This window comes from Anabrus simplex, chromosome 1, assembly GCF_040414725.1.
Source record: "Anabrus simplex isolate iqAnaSimp1 chromosome 1, ASM4041472v1, whole genome shotgun sequence".
Taxonomy (NCBI): Eukaryota; Metazoa; Arthropoda; class Insecta; order Orthoptera; family Tettigoniidae; genus Anabrus; species Anabrus simplex.
The window spans coordinates 1711859899-1711881381 of NC_090265.1; the positions used below are offsets into that span (position 1 = coordinate 1711859899).

At 40.2% G+C, this 21483-nt stretch overlaps 1 long non-coding RNA gene across 1 annotated transcript in view; it reads left to right on the top strand.

The window, feature by feature from the left end:
• LOC136882123 (uncharacterized) overlaps positions 1 to 21483 on the top strand; it is a 334440-nt gene that overhangs the window by 42356 nt on the left and 270601 nt on the right. The window lies entirely within an intron of this gene.

Sequence of the window (21483 nt, forward strand, 5' to 3'; positions counted from 1 at the left end):
AGGCAATGACCACTTCCTTCTCACTTCTAGCACACTCCTATCCCATCCTTGACATAAGACCTGTCTGTGTCGGTGCGAAAGCTAATTGTTTAAAAAAAATAGTGTGACGCGATATTATCTAGCGACAGTGGAAACTGTGATGTGAAGTATTTATGGATGGCCATGACATAGAGATCCACGGTCTGTGCAGCTCGCAAGATAGTTTTTGTAGGTAACATCGCGTTACAAATTTTTTTACATACAGTATTTCGTTACAAGCCAACGGCCGTAGCCGTGTTGAAACACCGGATCCCGTGAGATCTCCGAAGTTAAGCAACATTGGGCGTGGTCAGGAGTTGGATGGGTTGCCACGTGCTGTTGGTGGGGGGTAAGGGAATGGAGGAGCGGAAAGGAACTGGCCACCCTACCGAACGTAAACTCCGGCTCAGGAACACCTCTGCGGAGGTTCGGACCTGCCTTCGGGCAGAATAACCCTTACCTTATCTTTCGTTACACAAATTTCCGCATGACTCCTCCTCCCCCTCAACCGATCTAAATTATATTCATGTCAGTGACACACACAGCAAGAAAACGATCTCGATTAATACTAATCTGCTATTAGAGGGTGATCCAGCCAGAATGCCTAGGATTAACAACCAAAAAATACATTGAAGAAATCAAGAAAGAAAACTCGCAAACAGATTATTCGGACCCAGGTGATGCGCTGACAACAGATTACGCAGCAAGAAAGAACTGTAAAAAATACGCGATAAGACATCAGACGTCATACGAAATTAAAGGATTAAATTCTCCAGGTACATTTTGAGAATGAACGAGGACAGGCCCTCAAAAAAGATCCTTTCAAACAGTTAAATAGAAAAGGAAACTCGTATGAAAAATGGCTTATCATCATCGAGGACCTGCGAGGAATGAGCAAAATTAATCCTCGGCACGAGCACAATCAGACCGAGCGAGAGGCTGCACGGCTTGTGTCACGCAGCTGTCAGCTTGCATTCGGTTCGAAACCCAGTATCAGCAAGCCTGAAGATGGTATTCCGTGGTGTCCCATTTTCACACCAGGCCACGGTCACCTCCTTTTCACTTCTAGTTCTTTCTTATCCCATCGTCGTCATAAGAACCATCTGCGTCGGTGCGACGTAAAGCAAATTGTGAAAGAAAAGACATATTTAGAAACAAGAACAAGTTGTGAAAGAAAATGCATATTTAGAAACAAGAACAAATTGTGAAAGAAAAGACATATTTAGAAACAAGAACAAATTGTGAAAGAAAAGACATATTTAGAAACAAGAACAAATTGTGAAAGAAAAGACATATTTAGAAACAAGAATAGATTGTCAAAGAAAAGACATATTTAGAAACAAGAACAAATTGTGAAAGAAAAGACATATTTAGAAACAAGAACAAATTGTGAAAGAAAAGACATATTTAGAAACAAGAATAGATTGTCAAAGAAAAGACATATTTAGAAACAAGAACAAATTTTGAAAGAAAAGACATATTTAGAAACAAGAAGAAATTGTGAAAGAAAGGACATATTTAGAAACAAGAACAAATTGTGAAAGAAAGGACATATTTAGAAACAAGAACAAATTGTGAAAGAAAATGCATATTTAGAAACAAGAACAAATTGTGAAAGAAAAGACATATTTAGAAACAAGAACAAGTTGTGAAAGAAAATGCATATTTAGAAACAAGAACAAATTGTGAAAGAAAAGACATATTTAGAAACAAGAACAAATTGTGAAAGAAAAGACATATTTAGAAACAAGAACAAATCGTGAAAGAAAAGACATATTTAGAAACAAGAACAAGTTGTGAAAGAAAAGACATATTTAGAAACAAGAACAAATCGTGAAAGAAAAGACATATTTAGAAACAAGAACAAATTGTGAAAGAAAAGACATATTTATAAACAAGAAGAAATTGTGAAAGAAAGGACATATTTAGAAACAAGAACAAATTGTGAAAGAAAATGCATATTTAGAAACAAGAACAAATTGTGAAAGAAAAGACATATTTAGAAACAAGAACAAATTGTGAAAGAAAAGACATATTTAGAAACAAGAACAAATTGTGAAAGAAAAGACATATTTAGAAACAAGAACAAGTTGTGAAAGAAAAGACATATTTAGAAACAAGAACAAATTGTGAAAGAAAAGACATATTTAGAAACAAGAACAGGCATTTGAGGGATTCCAGTAATCATAAATATCGATCGACCAAGTTAGAAGCAACAATGGACGGATGAAAACAAAGAAGCTGCAAGCGGGAGAATGAAGGACTATTGGTGCAATGGGAAAGTGAAATCATAATGAGTTATTTAGGTGATCCTTAGTAGGGAAGAATCGATTAATAATAATAATAATAATAATAATAATAATAATAATAATAATAATAATAATAATAATAATAATAATAATAATGGATTAACGTCCAGCTGAATCATTTTGCTATTTTGCTGTTTTTGGTGACGCCGTGGTACCGGAATTTTTGTTTCACAGGTGTCCTTTTACATGACGGTAAATTTGCAGAGGAACTTGTCGTATTTGAGAAAGAATAAGACCGGATCGATCCGGAATTGTAAGTCCAGAAGACCGGCGCTCTATCGTCTGTGCCATTCATCCCGGTAGTCCTGTGAGAAATGTATGCAGTCCTACACTAAAGTGACAGTTTTCAAATTGTTTTTACAACCCATGCATGCCCATACAAAGTTGAGTCAAACCAAGAATACTCGGATACACAGAAGGATTTCGAGCTAACTATTGTGGTCGAATTTGCAGCCTTAATTTCATCCTCCGTTCATAAGTGCTCAAGTAATTGAGTGACTCACACTCCGATTAGGAAGACATTGAACTGCAGATTGACAGTCAGCAAGTTTCGAGCCAAGAAAAGGGGGATTTAGTGAGAATCTTGTCTCGCGGAAAAGCATAATGCATCGTTCTTTCTGTTCGTACTTCGCATATGTATTTCTTGGGCTTCTAATCTTACTTTCCGAGGAGCTTCAGTTTGAAAGCGTGCCTGCTGTTGGATTTAGAGCTGGGTATCGCATTGTTCACTTTTTATAGAATCCTCAGGATCATTTTTCCTATCTGATCTCCATTGCTCTGTTTTTCTTGACGTACAATACGAGTATGGCCCAGTGAGGGTTACACAAATGTCAAAGTATAAAAACCGAAATAATTTCTAGACAACGCATGCAATGGCAGTGATCAATATCTCATTGTAAATAGGAAACCGTCCTAATTCGGCATGACGTCACCGTTGGTGCAGTAGTTCCGCCATCTTGAGATACTAAAATAGCCGTGCCGTGGAAGCTAACAATTAATCTTGCTCTGGACTTCGGCATGCCAGAAGGTCCTGTGCAATATCGCTTGTTTGGTCTCAGTGAGTTCTACAAGAGTGTGGCGGGAAAGAATCAATATAGGACCAGCAAGGTATGGACAATAACTGCACCCAAAATTATCGACAGCGCATTCGAGAGCGGCTTGGCTTTTCAGAATTTCCTAAAAAACTAAATCACCAAAGCCGAGTGTGAAAGGGATTATCAGGGGGCAGAGCGTCGTCAGGCGAATTCCGCGCCACTGCAGTAGATAGAACACCTGTCACGCGGTACGTGCCACACAGCCCCATCAATCTTAGTGGCACTGAACGTTTGACGTGTCCTTCGTTTACTTTCCTCTTCCCTTCGTTTTCAATGGTTCAGGTCATCTAGTCGCATTTCCGGGCTGAGTGGCTCAGACGATTGAGGCGCTGGACTTCTGACCCTAACGTAGCAGTTTCGATCCTAGCTCAGTCCGCTGGTGTTTGGAGATGCTCAAATACATCAGCCTGGTGTCGGTAGATTTACTGGCACGTAAAAGGACTCCTGCGGGACTAAATTCCAGCACCTCGACGTGCAATCAGGGATGGACAGTAAGACTTGTGTTGGTGATATTGAGGATGCTGTACATGAAGGTGAGTGGTACCCGAAACATTACTGTGAGGTCATGTGATTTGCCTGTTTGCAGTATTTCATGAAGGAAAGGAGCAGTATGGTACTTACGTCTATTAACTAATCTTAATCAGGATATCTGACGGAGGAATTGGATAATGTGCGAACGAAGTGGAGAATTTAAAATTAATCGAACGCAGGCATTATGCACTTCATTAGTCCTTGAACAAGCCTTGAACTTGGTGCCAAAGTTGCGGATATTGCAAGCCTTTAGGCTATGTCCTGCTAGTTGGTTTACGTCGAACCGACACAGGTAGGTCTTATGGTGACGATGGGACAGGGAAGGCCTTGGAGTTGGAAGGAAGTGGCCGTGGCCTTAATTAAGGTACAGCCCAGGCATTTGCCTGGTGTGAAAATGGGAATCCACGGAAAACCATCTTCAGGGCTGCCGACAGTGGGGCTCGAGCCCACGATCTGCCGGATGCAAGCTCACAGTCGTGCGCCTCTACGCGCACGGCCAACTCGCCCGGTAGACTATGTCCAAGGGCATTCTGAGTTAGCATGAAAAACTCTGCTAGAGCACTTTAGAGATCTCTACATTCCCTGACTTATTGGTAGAGTAAATCGGAACGTCAGAATTGACATACAGGCAGTGTAAGTTCTATCACATCAAAACATCATCAGTACAGTAGATGAGCTTATTGTGTTTCTATCATTATTGTTATTATTACCAGTGGCATGATTATTTAACTTGTGTTCAGTTATGAAACATTTCATGTGGCACTGACACGGTTAAGAAGAGGACGGTTGTCTACCGTCTTCGTCCTCTTCTCCCACGCTTTATACTGCTTGTTTCTATTACGAAAGAGCCATGCGACCTTCATTTGTACTTAATACACCATCTGAAGCCTCAGACCGCACTTTTATGTCTTCTGTTGCTGATTGGGGTCTTGGTTACCACTGCTGTGACCTATAACCTCTCTCATACACATTATTTAGACCACCAATTAGAGACGCCACTCATAACTAGCGAGCGCTTTTCTATAGGAGATATTGATTTGCTTCATAGGGAACGTTGCGTCAAAAATATGAGTTTCATAGCTTAAGCCCCTACTGTTTATGCAAAGCATTTAACAGGAGCGTTCTGCAGTGTACACTACTTTTAAATCTGTGGTACTAAGGCAGAACCACGTATGTTAAAGAAGGTGATTTTTCAGTAGGTACAAGGTCACTGAAATTCATGCTGTATATAAATGACCTCTAAACAAAATTGAAGTGGCATACATATGTGAATGTAATAAAAAGAAGAAACAAGTTTTACAATCATTTATTCAGCACGCTCAAGAAACAAAACACTCGCTTGCCTCAATATTTATACTGAACATATCGGAATCGGGAACAGCGTATTATATGGGCACCAGAATCATACCAAGCTTTTCCAACATACTCTTCGACGCAAAATGTACATTACTAGCATTAAAACAAAAAAATCTATATATTATTTTTAGTTATTGGGTTCTGCCTACGTACCACTGAAATAGGAAAGCACATCCTCCTCATATCCATTTTCTGTTTCTTTTTCATTATTGATGGTTTAAATTCGCACTAACTTATCCGAGACATTTTGGCGACGAAAAGAAGGGAAAGGACGAGGAATGGGAAGCTAGCGGCCGTGGCTTTAGGCAAGGTACAGCCCCAGTATTTTCTTGGTGTGAAAATGGGAAACCACGTGAAACCATCTAAAGAGATGTGGACGGTGGGATTAGAACCCACCATCTACTGAATGCAATCCGCACGGCCATTTCACTCGGTCTTCTCATATCAAGGGCCACAGATTTCAAATTGAACCAGGTTAGAATGAAAGCAAATATTAAGTTCCTTCCAGGACGACGATATATCTACAAGATTTGCATGTATTTTTGGTGTATGACCTGCTTTAACCCCTACTACTTTCATGGAGTGGCAGGTCACCCATCTCTTCAGCTTAGCTGAGAACGATTCAAGTAACTACGAAGGTATGGATGACTTCCTTGCGTGTTTCTCTGAGAGAAGCAGTGGTATTATGTCGTCTTCGGATCGGCCACGGACCTGGCACCGTAGTCTAAATCTTCCGAGATCCAACTCCTTCGTTCTACGAGATGACGAGCAGTCAGCAAACCATATCATCCGTTTTATCAACAATTAAGTTCCCAAAAGGAAACCATAATTTAATTTCATCGACTGCAAGTGTTAAAATCATTCAGTCTGTTTTAGGACTTTCCAACCGTGAAATTACCACAATTTTGCCCCATTGTGGAAGTGCGCTAATCAGGCATTTATCCAAATGGAGGCACATACTTTCCCATACTTCATCTAGCTCGGGAGCTGGGGGTTTGTGCTGTCTTCATCATAATAAATTATCTTACTCTGTCCGGCTCCATGGATAAGTGGTTAGCGTGCTGGCCTTTCGTCTCAGGGGACCCGGGTTCGATTACCGGCAGGGTCTGGAATTTTAACCATCATGGATAATTTCGCTGTCACGGGGGCTGGGTGTATGTGTCGTCTTCATCATCATTTCATACTCATTACGACGCGCAGGTCGCCTACGGGAATCAAGTCAAAAAGACCTGCACCTGGCGAGCCGAACTTGTCCTCGGGCACTCCCGGTAATAAAAGCCATACGCCATTTCATTTCATTTTTCATCTTACTGTAGGTACGGTCCCATTATCACAGACAGGCAGGTCGCCTACAGAGCTGTCCGGAGGCCATACGCTATTATTATACATACATACATACATACATACATACATACATACATACATACATACATACATACATACATACATACATACATACATCATTATAGACCGTTATGCATTTCAGCGTTCAGTCTGCATGCCTCTGGAAATTTACTACGCGTCGTCACAATCCTCTATTTGCAACTAGTGCTGTGGCCTCATTTAGTTCTATACCTCTTATCTTCAAATCATTAGAAACTGAGTCTAACTATCGTCGTCCTGGTCTCCCTCTACTTCTCTTACCCTCCATAACAGAGTCCATTATTCTGATAGATAACCTATCCTCCTCCATTCGCCTCACATGACCCCACCACCGAAGCCTGTTTATTAGTACATCTTCATCCATCGAGTTCATTCCTAAATTAGTCTTTATTTCTTCATTCCGAGTACCCTCCTGCCTTTGATCCCGCCTGTTTTTACCAGCAATCATTCTTGCTACTTTCATGTCTGTTATTTCTAACTTATGAATAAGATATCCTGAGTCCACCCAGTTTTCGCTCAAGTAAAGCAAAATTGGTCTGAAAACAGACCGATGAAAAGATAGTTTCGTGCGGGAGCTGACTTTCTTCTTACAGAACACTGTTGATCGCAACTGCAAGCTCACTGCATTAGCTTTACTACGACTTGATTCACCAATCTGATATTCACTTCTCTTGGACTTCTTACCTATTGACATCAGTTTAGTCATTGAAAGGCTAATTTTCATACCATACTCATTGCACCTATTTTCAAGTTCCAAGATATTACACTGCAGGCTTTCAGCACAATCTGCCATTAAGACAAAGTTGTCAGCATAGGCCAGACTTCTTACTACATTTCCACCTAAATGAACCCGTCCCTGCCACATTATACCTTTCAGCAGATGATCCATGTAAAATACGAACAACAAAGATGAAAGATTTTAGCCTTATCTAACCCCTGTAAGTACCCTGAACCAAGAACTCATTCTACCATCAATTCTCACTGCAGCCCAATTTTAACATAAACGCCTTTGAATGATTTTAATAATTTACCCTTAATCCCATAGTCCCCCAGTATGGCGAACAACTTTCTCCTCGGTACCCTGTCATATGCTTTTTCTAGATCTACAAAACATAGACATAACTGTCTATTCCTCTCGTAGCATTTTTCAATTACCTGGCGCATGCTGCTAATCTGATGCTGACAGCCCCTCTGTGGTCTGAAACCACATTGGTTTTCGTCCGACTTACTCTCAACCACTGATATAGCACCATCCCTTCCAAGACTTTATTATTATTATTATTATTATTATTATTATTATTATTATTATTATTATTATTATTATTATTATTATTATTTCTTAGTTATGCCAATTCAAAGAGTGCCTTTGAACTTTTTCGTTGGCCTGATAGTTTTCGCCTACTTATCCTCCCAAAATCACATCATGAATGCATTGCGTTGCATCTTGTGTTCTGTGGACCACGTCCTGCCAGTTTTCTCTTTAGGTTGCTCAATGAATTTGTGCTTGGCTGTTATTGTACTAATGGCTCAATGATCTTCCATGACGTTGTCCGTAATATTCATTTTTTGGAGTTCCACCTTAGTTTCTTCTAGCCAGTTTATTTCAACCTTCTTTGAGTTGATTACTGTAAATAATATTTTGGTGAGTCTGTCTGTATCCATTCTATAGATATGGCCATACAAGTTTTTGCGTCTCTTGCGTACGGCACCAGTGAACCTGTCAGTTAATGAGTAGAGGTCCGCTGATCTCCTCTTAATTCATATTCCATTTTCTCTCGTGGGACAATAAATTATTTTTATTATTATTGTATCTTAGAAAAAATAATGTGCAAAAAATTATTGGAGAGAACAACAGATTCTATCGGTGTTTTCGTCCAAGGTGAAAACGAACTTGATTGTTTTCTGTTAGCAGATTAGGGGCCGATGACCTAGATGTTAGGCCCATTCAAACAACAATCATCATCATCATCATCATCATCATCATCATCTGTTAGCTGATTGCCGTGAATCTTGTTTCCTCAATGTTCATTTTAAGGTCAACCTCCTTCTTGTATTCAGGGTATTTAGTTTAGATTACAATTGTCATACAGGACAGGAACACACAAATATCCGGGAAGAATTACGTTGCACGTAGATTGAAGTGGGCTAATGATACGGAAGAGAAGACTGGGTAACGGAAATCACTTAGTGGGTACGTCTGTGCAGTGCGCTCGTCTTTAAGAGCTCGTCCCGTAACTAACTCAAGTTGGGAGCCATTAGTAGTACAATACCCCTCATTATCGAACACTGTGTAATCAAGAGAGATAGGTTCAAGGCATTCATGTACGTCTCCATGATATTGCCAATGTTAAATTTAACAAATTCATATCCCTTTTCTTTTTAACATAAGCTAAAAGAGTTTTATTACATGTATATTCGTATCCTGTATCCTGTACGCTTACTGATCGCTTTCGTGCCATCGTTGGCAGAAAGAAAGGTATATTTTAAAATGATAATACCACTTCTTTGTTTTTATAAACTGTTTTATAGTGACATAGCAGACTACATCCGCACTACTACAATTTATTTATTTATTTATTTATTTATTTATTTATTTATTTATTTATTTATTTATTTATTTATATTTATTTATATATATTTATTTATGTATTATTTATTTATTTATTTATTTATTTATTTATTTATTTATTTATTTATTTATTTATTTATCCTCTATGGACTGCGTGTTAACATCAATCTCATATTCAGTGTGTTTGTCTTGTTCGTCTGCCGGCTTTGACATCTTGTCGGTATCTCTTGAGCCCATCCATCAGCTCTTCCTTCCGCTCCTCTGTTTAAGGCTCTATCCGTCTTCTGGGTTGTGTCTCCACCAAAAAACCCCGATTGGTTTTCAGCATCATTCTGAAACTAAACCTGTCATAGATGTTGTCCTCCGTAATGCCCACCTCTTCCTTACATTCCTGGAACCATGCCTTTGGCTTGAGGAAATCAGAGTTTCATTGAGAACTCCTCATTATTCATATCGAAGATGTGTCCATAACATAGCAATCTACTCGTTCTAATTGTTGTTATCGCTTCCACCTTGCTTTATACTTCTTTATTTTATTTCAGTCGAACGTGCCCGTCAACCCATCCGTTGCCCAAGTTCGTCCGTAGTAACCTGCACTCACTTTTAATTAGTTGATTGACTTGTCCTTTTCGATACATGCACATGGTCTAACAACAGTGCTGTAATGTCGTAATTTGATTCCAAAACTCGGCATCTTCTTCTTATAGATGTTTATTGTCAATTCACTACTAAAGTAATACTAGGAACAGCCAGAAACATTTTTTCAGCTGAAGCAGCTCGTGAAAAAATGGGGACTCTTACAAAAAAATCAGTCCTTTTAGAAATATCAGCTGTTTACAAAACTTAAGTGCATCGGTATTTGAATGTTGAATAGGAAATGATGACATGAGAGCAGTCTATGTATCTCTACGTTCGTTATAATTAAAGAAAAGGCACAGTCTTCTGTCCTGAGTTGTTGCATTTTAATAAAACACTTGCTCGACAATGCCAAAACATGATTGGCACTGTAACATAATTAACAAATAATTAAAAATACTTGAAGTCAACCAACACTGACGAAACACACGCCAAATTAAACAACAAATTCCAAAGGTTAACCAAATCATAAAGAACTAAAATTGTACTTATTAACCAACACCGCCCTTCAACAATCCCCTTAAGGAGGGTATTACTCTCACGTACATCGTTTCTGGATACATTAAAAGTGGCATTTATGTTTATAGTCGGAGATTCCAAGGGATTAATTAAAACCGAAGTATATTTCTGATTATAGGAAAAGATTTCGCAGAGCTGTTCATCAGCTCCTGGCTATCTGTGTAGAAGAAGAAGGTTCCTAATCCACTGGAACGCGGTGCGCAATTCCTAAAAAATCATATTGTGTCCTGTCTTAAATCACCGGTCTAAACCCATAATAAATCACTGTGGCTCCAGGGATAACATAATGGTAGTATATTTTTCCTAAGGCAAATGCCATAGATTATTCCAAATTATATTTTATCCGCCACCATCCTCTAGGGAATGGAGTTGTATGATAGGTTTGCTGAAGGCTGCATAGGGTTCCTTATCCTCCGTCTGTGATGACCAGTGTACTCACGGTTATAGGATCGAATCACGGCGTGGCAATTTACCTAATAAACGTTCTAAAGCTCCAAAGACCCGCGTTCCAGTTTGCACCTTATATTACCCGTTTTCTTAATTAGTTCCAACAATTTACTGTCTCATGAAATCTGAAGCAATTGAAGAGACATTTGAGAATACATTATTATTATTATTATTATTATTATTATTATTATTATTATTATTATTATTATTATTATTATTATTATTTCTCACGCTCTGGTGTGGTCGCTTGTGCAGCACATGTGAACTTGTCCCTCTTTTTCGGCTGGATGACCTTACTGTCGCCAAACCTAGTTGGAGAGATGAATTCGCTTTTGCGTGCTTCTATGGTTGTTGGTGGTGTTGTGTGTAAATAAAGAGGTGCGTGTGGAAAATGTAAAACTTACCTTCGGAGCCAGAGACATTAACCAAACATGGCTAAAATCACCCACCCGGCAGGGATTCGAACCCTGAACTGAACTGAAGTCCGCAATTCTGCCCACTCAGCGAAGGAGTAGACGTTGCGACAATGGACTTACAACACCATAGAGGTCGTCAGGACTGACTTATAATACCTTAGAGTAAGTAAGAATGGACTTGCAATACCGTTGCGTACGTAAGAATGGACTTACAATACCTCTGAGTACGTAAGTATAGACTTACAACACCCTAGAGTACGCCAGAATGGACTTATAATACCTTAGAGTACGCCAAAATGGACTTACATCCGCTTAGAGTACGCCAGAATGGTCACCTAACAGTACGTCAGAATTAATTTATAATTCCTTAGAGTACGTCAGAATATATTATTTATTTATTTATTCTTGACTTACATTTGTGGCGAAGTTAGGGCTCATGGCCCTCTCTTACACTTAACCACTATAAACAGAATTTTAAAATGTAAACATAAAAGTAAGACATAGAAATTCTAAAAAGAAATAATACTACAGACAGATAATTCTAAGACTACCGATAAGTTAGGCCTACATATCAGTACAACAATTAATGTGACAATAATAATAATAATAATAATAATAATAATAATAATAATAATAATAATAATAATAATAATAATAAATGAAGAAAACCCATTCGCACAACATACACACAATGAGTCACACAACTCAGTTTTATGTTACCAGGAAAAACTTTCTGCTGTACTACAACATAATAGGGGGCGTAGCTTTGGGCTTGCATCCGGGAGATAGTGGGTTCGAACCCCACTGTCGGGAGTCCCGAAAATGCTTTTCCGTGGTTTCCCATTTTTGTACCAGGCAAATCCTGGAGCTGTATCTTAATTAAGGCCACGCCGCTTGCTTCCCACTCCTAGGCTTTTCCATCGTCGCCATAGGACATACTTGTGTCAGTGCGACGTAAAGCAAATTATTAAAAAATACCTTATAGTACGTAAGAATGGATTTACAATACCTTTGAGTACGTAAGAACGAACTTATAACACCTTAGAGTACGTCAGAATGGACTTATAACACCTTAGAGTACGTCAGAATGATTTGTAATACTTTATTGTATCTCGGTATTGATTTATAACACCTTACATTATGTCAGAATGGACTTAGAGCGCTTTAGAGTACGCCGGAATGATTCACAATACCTTATAGTACGTCAGAATGCTTGGAAACTGTAAGGGTTGAGGTTGGGGAATCATGAAGCTGTTTCTGATGGGGTTTGGTTGAAACTTGCTAATTCTCTAACGGCAGGTTCACAGACACGTCACAGCTTATCATTTAAAAACTTAAGAACTTTGCGCGAGTCTCCTGAGATGAAGGGGATACTTTTTGCCAGGGACTTCTTGCTATTTGATAGCTCCTATTGGCATCTTGAGCACTTTTCACCTCACATTTACCGCTCATTAGATACCATTTTCGTCCTCGTGGATCTGAGAGGCCACTCTCCGAACAATAGCCCCCATTACAGCTGAAAAGGACTCAGCAGCCGACTTCATTACTACTTCTTAGATCTCTCCAAATAAAACGGTGAAGGCGTTTTGTATTTCTTTCTTGGAGTCTGCTACCTACTGACCTCCAAGTTAAGAGCAGATATCTCTTAGTGCGCATGCGTTAACTGATGTATTCCTATATGTATGTATTTGGGCTAGTCAGCAGTAGTTAGTTAGAGTATATGTTAAAGATTGTAAAGAACAGAACAAGACAGACATCACCGGGAAGCAAACGTCTTATGCTCTCCTAACTGAGCTATCGTGGTGTCTAGCGCACGCTCTATAGTTGTCCTGACCGTAGTGCAGAGATTCCCTTATTATGACGACATTTTGCAGTTTACTCTTAACTGAATAAAATTTCGTGATGATATCTGTGGATCCAACCGACCTCTGGAATGATGATTCAGCTGACATTTAACCAAATCCACTATAGACAATATTGGGCACTTTCGTATTCGCCCGTACTAAAATCAGAGACATGTTGACAGTGGCGCACCTGGCGGCCCGACCTTAAGCATCAGGCTGCAAGGTTGAAACTAAAACAGTTGCATGTTAAAATTGATAGAAATAATGATTTCGTTTTGTCCCAATCCTTGGCTGAATGGTCAGCGTTGAGGCCTTCGGTTGAATAGGTCCCAGATTCGATTCCCAGCCGGATCGGGATTTTCATCGCGTATAATTAATTATTCTGGCTCGGGAACTGGGAGTTTGTGTTTGTTCCCACATGTTTCTCTTCACATTCAGACAACACACTGCAACTTCCAGCCAGCACAGAAACATGCAATAGTTAATATTTGACCTCGGATTTTAAAGTGTTTAAATGTGGGTTTTTTTGCTAGTGGTTTTACGTCGCACCGACACAGGTAGGTCTTATGGCGACGATGGGATAGGAAAGGCCTAGGTGTTGGAAAGAAGCGGCCGTGGCCTTAATTAAGGTACAGCCCAGGCATTTGCCTGGTGTGAAAATGGAAACCGTGGAAAACCATCTTCAGGGCTACCGACAGTGGGATTCGAACCCACTATCTTCCGGATGCAAGCTCACAGCCGCCTGCGCCTAACCGCACGGCTACGGCAAATGTTATTTTAGCTGCCTAAAATGGACTGTCAAATAAGTTCTAAAATATGTTTAAGCAGCTTTAATTTTAAGTATTTGAATAGGCATCAATTATAAACCATGTTTATTTTGCTAAATTGATACTTCGTCAGCGGGAAATATAAAACAAGTTTTAGTCACCTCTTTGCCGAGAACATCACACAGTTATCCCTTATACCGATGTGAAACGAAGATACTCCTGGAACCACTTTTAATTAGAGATGACTTGCAACCTAACACTTTCGGCATAGTTCATAGCGTATATTGCACTACTACACTCTTTGTCAAGGCCGTCCCGCTAGGTACGCTCGCAATGAATGTCGTGCGATATCTCGCAACGTGGCACGTATTCTCTATAGTGTATTTGATTTATCGTCTCTGTAACACAAGCCGGACATAGGCCTACAAGGTGTCGGCCTTCGATTTACATTAGTTAAGTTGTAGCCTAGGATAGAAAACCGGACTTTTTGGTAATGGAATTTTATGGCTTTACAGCCCGTATTACGTAGCCAGTTCCCTTGAAAACACACAGATAAGATGTCTTATCCCTTAAGCTACGTTTACATTTGGATAGTAACCAGTTAGACACCAAGCCTAGAAGTAAGACCATTCACTATGGTATCTCTCCAACAGGATAGCAGCTGTTTACAAATAAAGGACACACATTCTTGTGAAGTGGCTAGTCTGTGACGATCATGTATCGTGGGCGTAACCTTCCACGAAAATATTGTCAAATTTTGAAGAAAGAAGAATCTTTCTTGTATGCACGGTTTTGAGGACCATATTTGAACGCAATTATCAAGGAAAAACTTTCCTTAACGAAAAAAAGGAGCGGGTAGGAGTTTGGTTGAAAGGAGAAGAAAGCCCAGAGCTTCATTTAGCCTGTTAAAGGAATTAGCTGTAGAGGACCCAATGCAGACACTTTTTGATGCCAGAGAATTTAAAGCGTATTTTCTCAGACATAAAATGTTAGACTATAGAGATAGGTCTACATTACCAGTCCGTACAGAGCTTGAGATAACTCTCTATTTTCAGATAACTTAATGGTATAAACCAGTCAATCGAAATCAAAACCCATGGCGCAACAGCCATAACCTACCAAGCGAACACTGCTCAGCCTGCAAATTACGATGTGTCCTATGTTCACCACGACGAATCCTTTCGGCCGTTATTCCTGTAGGCTGAGTAGACCTCGAACCAACCCTCATATCCAGGTAATAATCCTTGATCTAACCGGGAATCAAATCCGGGGCCGTCGGGTATTATGCAGGAACGCTACACCTACACCGCAGGGCCGGCTTATAAACCAGTCACGTAAATAAATAAAGATAAAGGAATCGAACTTCCGTATCTGTACGAGTAGTCTGGAATGGTCCTGCAACCCCGTCACATTGGGTAAGTACCACTGATCATCAGTGGTAAGTACGCAAGAAAATTCACAGCACAGTGGTGGGGGTAGCGCAGCAGGATAGTGCGCACTTTGCCTTAAAATCCGCTATCCTGCTTCATACACTAGTTCACCATCCTCCGTAAATATCAGGCGTTACGAAACCGTGGTAAAACTCTTACCGTGATATTTCCATTAACCTGTTGCACCATTGGTTTCGAAACCGTGGTTTCTTGGCGCACTTTTCTCTCGCTATTATTCACCACGGAAATAATTCAAACTAGTATTCAGAAGGCAGTGGTGAGTGCGACAGTCACTTGTATTTAGTTTATTCGACAGTTATGTGTATACCTCGGATTTTTAGGTGGTAATAGGTTAGAATGCAAAGTAATTTGGTTTGTAGGAAGTGTCATGCAACCCGTTGTACCATAATGTAGGAAGAGGAGAATAAATTCAAGGAGTTCTATAAGCTGTACCCCTAATATCTATGCAAATCTCATAGCATAATCGTTGTACAGTGTAGGGTATACTTGTTACTGACTTAAGTAAGTTTGCTTTCTAACCTATCAGTAAGTAATAATCCGGACTCTAGTTGTGTGTCTCTAATTTATCCAGTTCCCAGCTGTTTACGTTTTGTCTGTATTCGTCATCTATCTTTTAATTTCTAGGATGAATTAATTTTACACTTGTAAAAAAGTTTCATAATCGTTTCCTCCTTGTCATTATAGTTATTTTTATCATATTTGCTATTATATTACTTTATTTATAAGATAATTTTGTTTCGTTAGGTTAAATTAGATTAAGTCCGGCTCCATGGCTAAATGGTTAGCGTGCTGGCCTTTGGTCACAGGAGTCCAGAGTGCGATTCCCCGCAGGGTCGGGAATTTTAACCATCATCGGTTAATTTCTCTGGCACGGAGGTTGGGTTTACGTGTGGAGTTCATCATCATTTCAACCTCATCATGACGCTTAGGTCGCCTACATGTGTGAAATCAAAAGACCTGCACCTGGCGAGCCGAACATGTCCTCGGACACTCCTGGCAGTAAAAGCCATACGCCATTTCATTTTATTTTTAGATTAAGTTATCAGTATTAGCGGGCGAACGGGAACACCAAATTTTAGTGCATTTGAAATTGAAATGCTCACTGTAGATTACTTCTTGGCAAAACAGGATCATTTCTATGGGTTGGAAACTCCAGTTGGTCACATATTAATTGTAAGAAGGACGCCACAGTCTCTTTCTTTCTGTTAATCATCCTCAAGATATTGTAGATATACGATATATGGTGCCAAATTCATTTTAATGACAACATAACGGTACTTTTGATGCACTCAATGTGAGGTTATATCGCTCAATCACGACCGGTCAAAATTTAAATCCGATCACGACACTTTTAATGCACATGATATACAACTTACTCGTGAGGATATGTAGCGGACGTAGAACTTAAAGCCTTGGGTAGCTGCTTAACCACTCATTCACGGCTGGTTAACTTTTAACCGCGGTAAAACGTCACAAATTTCAAAACCGGGCTTGATGCAACAGAAATTCAACTTAACAATGGTAAGCTATCCATTTTACCACGGTTAACTCGTAACCGAGGTTGACGCACCCGTTCATAGGACTAGTAGTGCCCCAGAGATACATCTACTGGTAGTAGCTATGTTTATCACTAGAAAGGTTGCACACTAAGAAACCTGTCAGTAACACCAAAAAATATTCACCTCACCTCCTGCCAAAGAACATGATCTAGGGACTATAATTGTTTACATATTGTGGTCTGTCGAGACCGCTGAGCCGGAGGGCGTCAAATAAAAACTGGTCTTACTTCGTTGCTGCATTGTCATGGGTTAGCCTTGAACTTTGTCGAATGCTGCGAGTAGATTACCCATACTGGTTTCATCTTACGTCATTGAATGGCTTGGGGCCCCGCATCTGGAACTTCAGTTCTGTTTTCTCAACGCACTGGTGACTAGATTCACTCTCACTGAAGATTGTTATCGACAGAAAATAATATTCCCGAACAACAGTGTGGCTTTAGTGTAAGCAGTCTGGTTTCCACAGTTTTTGTATACGTTTTCCTGCTGATTTACCTCGCACCAACACAGACAGGTTTTTTTGCTAGGGGCTTTACGTCGCACCGACACAGATAGGTCTTATGGCGACGATGGGGTAGGAAAGGCCTGGGAGTTGGAAAGAATCGGCTATGGCCTTAATTAAGGTAAAGCCTCAGCATTTGCCTGGTGTGAAAATGGGAAACCACGGAAAACCATTTTCAGGGCTGCCGATAGTGGGATTCGAACCTACTATCTCCCAGATGCAAGCTCACAGCCGCGCGCTTCTACGCGCACGGCCAACTCGCCCGGTAAGACAGGTCTTATGGCGACGATGGGATAAAAAAGAGGCAGGAATGGGAAGGAAGCGGCAGTGGCCTTAATTACGATAGAGTCCCAGCATTGTCTGGTATGAACTTGGGATATCACGGAAAACAGTATTCAGGGCTGCCGACAGTGAGATTCGAACCCACAATTTCCTGAATGCAAGCTGACAGCGGCGTGCCCCTAACCACACAGCCAAGTCGCTCGGTTTACCACAATTCAATTACCGGATCTTTATAATAATAATTGCAATTATTGTCAGGCTGAGTGTCTCAGACGTTAAGGTGCTGGCTTTCTGAGCCCAAGTTGGCAGGTTCGATCCCGGCTCAGTCCGGTGGTATTAGAAGGTACTCAAATACGCCAGCCCCATGCCAGTAGATTTACCTGCACTTAAAAGAATTCCCATGGGACAAAATTCCGGCACCTCGGCGTCTTCGAACACCTTAGAACGTAGTTACTCGTACGTAATACGAATGGCAATAATATAAATTATTATTATTTAACGACAGGATTATGTGTGGTGTATTAAGTAGAGGATTGTTGGGGACAGTATAAAAATAGAGTCCCCGCGACAAGAGGAAAACCATTTAAGATTAGAAGTTGTCGGCCAGGCCGGGAATCGAACCCGGGACCCTCTGAACTGAAGAACAAAGTATACTCCTGTTCTCGTCCTGAAGTGGTGCAACTCTTTTCAGGAACACCCCCAATGGTGGTGAGCTGAATGCACCATTTTAACCAAACACCAGTACCGGGAATCGAACAAGGGGCCCCGAGGATGGCAGTTAATGTCACTAACCGTTACATGATAATTGCAGACAATGTAGAAAATTCTCAGTTTCTTTTCAACATCATCAAGGAAATAGGTAAGGAATTTGGTCTCAAATTACAGTAAACATTCAGTGTATAAAATTCGTGGTAATTAGTAGAGCAAGGGTGTTTAGGTATTGGTTAACTTACTGAAACAAGCAACAAGCCCAGAAAGCAGTTCTGTTGTGAGATTTGTATAAAGAGTAGGGGTCCGATCTTTGCAACCGGGAGGTAGTGGGTTCGAGGACCACTGTTGGCAGTGATAATGTTTTCCGTGGTATTTTGATTTTCATACCACGCAAATGTTTGGGATGTACCTCAATTACGGCCACGCCCGCTTCCTCCATTCCTAAGCCTTTCCTATCACATCGTCGCCGTAAGTTCTATCTGTGTTGGTGCGACGTGAAACAAATGGTAGAGGTCAGGTCTATTAAAACCACTAGATATTATGTTACGCTCACTAATTTATGTAAGACCGAGCTAGACGACACTTCCTACGAGCCAAGTTAGCATTGTAACCTGTTACTCATTAAATATCCGGGCTCTAGTTGTCAGCAAGCAGAAAATCTGTAACGCCTTTACCGCCCTGGACGGATAATCGATGGGAGTGTCTGTGAGGATGAGATCCAGGATCCGCACTTCAGAAGGTGCAATAAAAGCTTCGTCAATGCTGTACGGCAGAGAGTTCAAGTTCATATGGGGAGGAATCAATCTGGTTCTCCCTTATGGTGCGGGCTGAGTGAAACTGAGAACCATGTGCCTCTCAAGGAGTGCAAATCCCGTTTGTAAATGTTTGGACTACCTGATGGCAATTGAACCCACGTGCTTGCGTATGTACCAATCTAGTCTCTAATAAGTAAACCACCCGTATAAATTTAATGGCAAATACATGAAGATGATCAGCTCCGTTACTCTAACCATAGGAAAAAAATGTAAAATATCTGATACATTGATAAGAAAAAGATATCGAATGGACTTCTCAATTAATATTGTTATTGGCTTTATGTCCCACTAACTACTTTTATGGTTTTCGGAGACGCTGAGGTGCCGGAATTTAGTTCCGCAGGAGTTATCTTACGTGCCAGTAAATCTACCAACATGAGGCTGACGTATTTGAGCACCTTTAAATACCACCGGACTGAGCCAGGATCGAACATGCCAAGTTGGGGTCGAAAGGCCAGCGACTGAACCGTCTGAGCGAATCAGCCCGGCAGTATTCTTTTTGAGGTTACGCGATGTACCGAATAACATTTAATGAACAATAATTCTGTGTTGGCCTAATAGGGAGTTTAAAAAGGATATGCTTAGTAAAATAAATTAATCAAAAAAATTCTCATTCACTCTGTAAAAGGCGATGGTGGTGGGGGATGGGGGAGTGACACAGCAATGTATCCATAGTTGATGAAAGGAACAAATAGGGGTTTACCATCAATGCTGACGTTCACAGACACTTAGTGAGTGTGATATTGTTTCCAGTTACTTGCCTCAAACGTTCAGCATTCCTATCTGACTTTGCACATTCTGTTGATAAACAACAAGTTGCTTTACGTCACGCCGAGCGAATTGGCCGTGCGGTTAGGGGCGCGCAGCTGTGAGCTTAGATGCGGGAGATAGGGGTTAGAACCCCATTATCGTGCAATCCTGAAGATGGTTTTTCGTGGATTCCTATCTTCACACGAAGCAAATGCTGGGGCTGTACATTAATTAAAGCCAGGCCATTTCCTCCCCACTCCTAGCCTTTTTACGTCGCACCGAAACAGATAGGTCTTATGGTGACGATGGTATAAGAAACGACCAGGATCGGGAAAAAAGCGACCGTGGCCATAATTAAGGTACAGCATTTGCCTGATGTGAAAATAGGAAACCACGGAAAACCATCTTCAGGTTGCCCACAGTGGGGTTCGAACATTCAATTGGTGTAGAGTATTTTTATTATTTTTATTTATTATATTTATTTTTTATTATTAATTTTATGTTTGTTATCATTTAATTTTTTAATGGTGTTTTCTCACGGCTCTCCATTCCCTTTTATGATGATACCTTTATTTTGCGAATATTTGGACTTCAGCATTGGCACTGAATTCTTATAATCGTTCCTTTCATCAAGTATGGATACATTGTTGTGTCAACGCCTCCCACCCGCCGCCGTTCACAGAGGGTGAGTGTGAAATATGATTAAATTATTTTCCTAAACATTTGATTTTTAATTCCATTCTGTATGTCCTCCAACGAGGCAAAACTTACGCAGAATTATTGTTTATAGAATGTTATTCGATACATTAGTAATCTCAAAAGGTCTACTCGAGAGCTCGCACCGTACCAAACCAGTCCCTAAACTAGCGAGTCTTGGTCGTTTTGAAGGTTGTAATTTCATACAGTTGATACTGTAATCTGCAAACAATGCTGTTGTAATTCAACTTTCAATCCCGCAAAAGTGCTGTGCTCTGGCGAGTCCCAGTTAAACCTGTACTATTAGTATTTAAGCCTCTCGGCAGGTAAGCTCCTCAAACGATCCTCTACGTCTCAATCCTCTCTCCCCTCCTCGTTCATTAAAATAAATCGCTGGCGTATATCGATACCAGAGGTATTTAGCTCTGATCATCGAATGTTTGCTCCTAAAACTCTGTTCATCGACAAATGAGACGCTGTCGACTGAACTTTTACTTATAATTTTACGCGACATTCATGCAGTGCACTCATGTAAGAGAAGATAATACCCATCATCCATAATTTCGAAAATACAGATCAGAGAGAGGGTATTGTTTATTGTAATCTTTTATTATTTTTGATATGTGCAGTATACAAATGTTGATATCCTTTAGCATAATTATACATTAAAATAATTAAAAAACTGAAATGAAGTAGTGTCAAGAAAAATTATAAATCAATTTTAACACATAAATAATTTAGGTATTGAAGAGAAAACGAATGTTAGAACAAATTATATTAATAAATTGAACTTTAAAGGCAAAACACAAACGAAAAGGAAACATGAGACTC